The sequence below is a fragment of the Triticum dicoccoides genome, chromosome 1B (assembly GCF_002162155.2).
Source record: "Triticum dicoccoides isolate Atlit2015 ecotype Zavitan chromosome 1B, WEW_v2.0, whole genome shotgun sequence".
NCBI lineage: Eukaryota > Viridiplantae > Streptophyta > Magnoliopsida > Poales > Poaceae > Triticum > Triticum dicoccoides.
Window position 1 is genome coordinate 14,322,905 of NC_041381.1, and position 5,488 is coordinate 14,328,392.

Consider the following 5,488-nt stretch of genomic DNA (forward strand, 5'->3'; position numbering starts at 1 on the left):
ACCCTGGATTTGGCCACTGTTTTATAACCGCTTCCGCTACCAAATAAATTTATCGAGCCTCACCTCGACGTTCGATGAAATGATATCATTAGAGTCTTGTATTTCCCTTCCCGCTGTGCTTTTCCACCACCAACCTATCCATGAGTCAGTAGTATGTCTCCACACCACTGTGTCCTGTCCGCCATTATGTATGATTATTGGCGTGCTTGTAATAATTTGGTTGAGCGACCGCAGTTCAACCCTGTAATATATTTTATGCTACTGGCTTATTGTATCAAGAAATTGTCTACCAGTGAGGAGGATTTCTCTCATACTGGACTCAAAAGACTGGTTTATCAATAAATATTTTTATTGGAAAACCGGTCGTGACAAGCTTGGTATCAGAGCCAGGCTGACTGTAGGAAGCCACTAGGTGCGATCGCTAATTAGTTATTAGCATGATAGGGCTATTTTATGCTTTTGCAATTGTAGTCATTTTCTGTCAGTCAGCATAAATTTATGATCTGACCCTGCAGAATTTTTGCCTACTTTTGTAGATGGCCGACGTCAGCTGCGAGTCTTAGACCTTCGCCAACGTGCCCGATGGGTTCGTCAAGCTTCTTTCTTTCATCGTTCAGGTCGCGATGGGGCCATCCGTGCGCCCAGTCTTCACACTCTACCAGCACCGAGTCAACGACAGTCTGACCATGCACCAGGCCGCAGTGCAGTTCAGGGGAGGGCGTGGTGAGTCACGCCGCTTCCGGTTCGTGGGAAGAGCTATGCCTACGGAGAGGCATGCTATGCAGATGGCAGCCCGCGAGGCGATAGCTCGTCTCAGGGATGTCCTTCCCGTGATGAGGACTCGTCGTTACCGTTATCTTCCGTGCCATGTGCCTTACACCTGTCACTACGCATACTCCTGCCCCAGAGGAGAACGAGACGAGGCTTTTGAGATGCTCATTGAGTATCTCCGGGCCCTGGAGGCAGCCTTCGACAACCAGGTGGACGACTTCGTAGCTACCCGCATGGACTCAGTCCATGGCTGTGCTGCCAACAGGAGGGAGCTCCTACCTATCGCTCCGCCACCGACTTTTGTCTCGTCATCAGCATCTTTTACGCCTACTCGTCGCCTGCCTTCTACAGAAGAATTTAACCAAGTCATTGCACCCACTCCAGCGCGCACTACACCAACCTTCGCGCCCACTCCTGTACGTGTTGCTCCGCCCCTGGCAACCACTCCGCCCGCTCTGTGCAACACTACACGTATGGAGCCCGTTAGCGAGGAGGAAGTCGAGTCCCCAACCTCGCTACGCCTCGCCCTCGGCAGGGCAAGGGAGATCGTCAACATCTCTGCCTGAGTACGCTTAGCTGCCATGTATTGTACCGCTTTGTAAGATATGTGCATAGGTTGTGAGAAGTAGCATGTTTGCGCATCATGTAGGATCTGGAGAAGTGCACTAGCCTTAATAACATGTCAGGATTATGTACACATATCCTGAGTGATGTACTGTATAATTACCGCCCACGTGTAAGATATGTAATGAGCAGTCCTTCTCCGTGCGCAAGTCGATTTGTTTTTTCTTAAGTAAGCTTGGGTATTTGATAATATCCGCCAACTTTATGCATTTTATGGATTTGTTTTTGCGACTTTTTCTGCTTTTCTTATGGGTTTTACAAAATATATCCCCAGAGTGAAAAATGTCTCGTCCTTGGACTCGCTCCATGCCAGTTCCATCAGAGGAAAATTATGATGCACAACCCAGCAACGAGTTCACTCAGGGACAGTCTAGCCAACCAGGCAATGAATCGGCACTTTCACAAATGTGTCGCCTTTATGAACAGAGTCAGCAACAACATCGCGAGATGATGAACCAAGTCATCAACATGGGGAATCATCATGGACAATATCAGCAACATTCCAAGTTATCTGAGCTACAGAAGACACGTCCTCAAACATTTTCTCACACTGACAAACCTCTTGAAGCCGAGGATTCGCTTCGAGATATGGAGAGGAAATTAATTATTGCAAAGTGTTCAGATCTCGAGAAAGTACTATATGCTCCACACTATCTCACAGGAGCAGCCGCATCGTGGTGGGAGAATTTTCTGCACATGCATCCCAACGAAAATGACATAACCTGGGATGATTTCAAGGAAGGTTTCCGTGGTGCACATATTCCTAAGAGTATTATGAAAATCAAGAAGAGGGAATTTGATGACCTCAAACAAAGGAACATGACAGTGTCAGATTACAACAGTCAATTTACCCTATTATCCCGCTACGCCAATGAGGAGCATATGACTGAAATCAAGAAGATGGAGAAATTCCTTGACGGTCTAGCGCCCGCACTTAAATGCCAACTGGTCGTGCACACTTTTCCTGATTTTAAAACGCTGGTGGACAAGGCCATTACTCTGGAAAATGAGAGACGCAGTCTGGAAGATATCCGCAAGCGAAAAAGGGACCAGACTAATCACACTCGCAATCACCGAAGCAAGATAGATTTTAAAAGGGGTGGGACACCCAAATTCTCATCCAATGCCTCACGCCCAATCAAAAAATTTCATGCAAGGGACAAGGAATTCACCTATCGCCCCGACGTTACCTGTTACGCTTGTGGAGAAGAAGGGCATTATGCCAAACAGTGCCCCAAGCCAAGGAACTCAACCCCAAAGCCGAACAACGGCGACAATAATTCAGCGCCCAAACGAAACAATTTCAATCCCAACAACAACCACAGGAAGGGTCATCTGAACCACGTAACCAAAGAGGAGGCACAAAATGCTCCGGATATCGTACTCGGTACGTTTCCTGTCAACACAATACCTGCAATGGTTTTGTTTGATTCTGGAGCTTCTCACTCTTTTATCTCGAAAAGTTTGGCTTTGCAAAATAATTTTTCGATGCTTCCTTTGGAGAAATCCCTAATAATCAAGTCCCCCGGGATTCAGCAAGTTTCTCAGAATTACTGTCAGAATGTGGTCATTGAGTTTGAAGGATTGGAGTTTTACGCAAATCTTATTGTATTGGAAAATAAAGGACTGGATGTCATCTTAGGCATGGATTGGCTAACCACCAATAAAGGTTTTATCGACTGTTTCAACAGGACAGTGATTCTCACACACCACCAAGGGAGTATCAGCCAAGGAAGGAAAAAGACCCCGGCAACCGAGATTAAATAAGGTGGACGTTTCTGAGCTAAACAAGGTTCCAGTAGTGTGTGAATTTCCAGATGTATTCCCTGAAGAGCTGCCAGGCATGCCAACAGATCGAGAAATAGAATTCTGCATTGAGCTAGCGCCAGGAACCACCCCCATATACAAGAAACCATACAGAATGGCACCATCCGAGTTGATCGAATTGAAGAAGCAAATAAAGGAATTACTGGATAAAGGATACATTCGGGCCAGCTCCTCACCCTGGGGATCACCAATTTTATTTGCCAAAAAGAAGGATGGAACGCTGAGATTGTGTATCGACTATCGAGCACTTAACATGGTCACAGTCAAAAACCAAATACCCGATGCCAAGGATAAACGATTTGTTTGATCAACTTGCTCAGGCCAAGGTATTCTCAAAAATCGACTTAAGGTCAGGATACCATCAATTGAAGGTACGAACGGAAGATATCCCCAAAACAGCCTTCACCTCCAGATATGGGCTGTACGAATTCACAGTGATGCCATTTGGATTGACTAACGCCCCGGCATATTTTGTTCACCTCATGAACAAAGTATTTATGAAGTTTATGGACAAATTCGTCGTAGTATTCATCGACGATATTCTGGTATACTCCAAAACACCAGAAGAGCACGCAGAACATCTCAGGATTGTACTAGGAGAGCTAAGGAAACACCAATTGTATGCCAAGTTCAGCAAGTGCGAATTTTGGCTAAGACAAGTAGGTTTTCTAGGCCACGTGCTGACTCAAGATGGTATAGCAGTGGACCCAGAGAAAGTCAAGGCCGTACTTGACTGGAAGTCACCAGCCAGCGTAACAGACATACGAAGTTTCTTGGGAATGGCAGGGTATTACCGCAGATTTATTGAAGGATTTTCCACCATATCCAAGCCTATGACACAGTTACTCAAGAAAGATAAGAAGTTTGAATGGACAGAAGCCTGCGAGAAAAGTTTCCAAGAGCTAAAACGGAAATTAACAACAGCACCAGTATTAATTGTACCCGATATACACAAGAATTTTGAAGTATTTTGTGACGCATCCAGAAAGGGTCTCGGATGCGTGTTGATGCAAGAAGGCAAGGTTGTCGCCTACGCTTCAAGGCAACTTCGCAAACACGAGGAAAATTATCCCACTCATGATTTAGAAATGGCAGCAGTTATTCATGCACTCAAGGAATGGAGGCATTTTCTACTTGGGAATCGATGTGAGATATATACGGATCACAAAAGCCTCAAATACATTTTTACGCAGCCAGAACTAAATTTACGGCAACACCGCTGGTTAGAATTGGTAAAGGATTACGATGTTGGTATCCATTACCATCCAGGGAAAGCAAACGTAGTGGCCGATGCCCTGAGTCGGAACCCCAGCTCCGATGGGAACTATCTGCACAGCTTGAGGCCCGAATTCCATCAAGAATTTGTCAAGCTCAACTTGATAATGGTAGCAGAAGGCACCATATCAAACTTGGAATACAACCACACCTTGTGGAGAAAATTAAAGAGGCTCAGTCCGGTCACCCCAGCATTGAAGGAATTAAAAGGAAGTTGAGTATGGGCAAGGCCTCGGAATTCGTCATAGACAATGAAGGAATATTATGGTACGGAGAAAGGCTATGCGTGCCAAACATAGAAGACCTTAAACAGCAAGTTTTAACTGAAGCACACACCACTCCATATTCGATCCACCCTGGAGGAACCAAAATGTATAAGGATATTCAGGAAAGATTTTGGTGGCACGGTATGAAGAGGGACATAGCCGCTTTCATTGCATGTTGCGACTCATGTCAACGCATAAAAGCTGAACATCAGAGACCAGCCGGACTACTGCAACCTAACAAAATACCTGAGTGGAAATGGGATGAAATAGGGATGGATTTTATTGTCGGATTACCTCGGTCACGACACGGAAATGATGCCATATGGGTCATCACTGACAGGTTGACCAAAGTAGCACACTTTATTCCAGTAAAGACAACCTACACCACTCAGAGGCTTGCCAGGATTTATCTTTCCCGCATAGTCTGTCTGCATGGTGTCCCGAAGACTATAATTTCCGACAGAGGCACTCAGTTCGTCTCAAGATTTTGGGAGCAATTACAACAGGCTCTGGGAACCCAACTAGCCTTCAGTACCGCATACCATCCACAGACTGATGGACAAACAGAACGCGTAAACCAGGTTTTAGAAGACATGTTGAGAGCATGTGTCCTCACCTATGGAACCAGTTGGGAGGACAGCCTGCCATATGCCGAGTTCGCATACAACAACAGTTACCAGACCAGCCTGCAAATGGCTCCTTTCGAAGCCCTATACGGAAGGAGA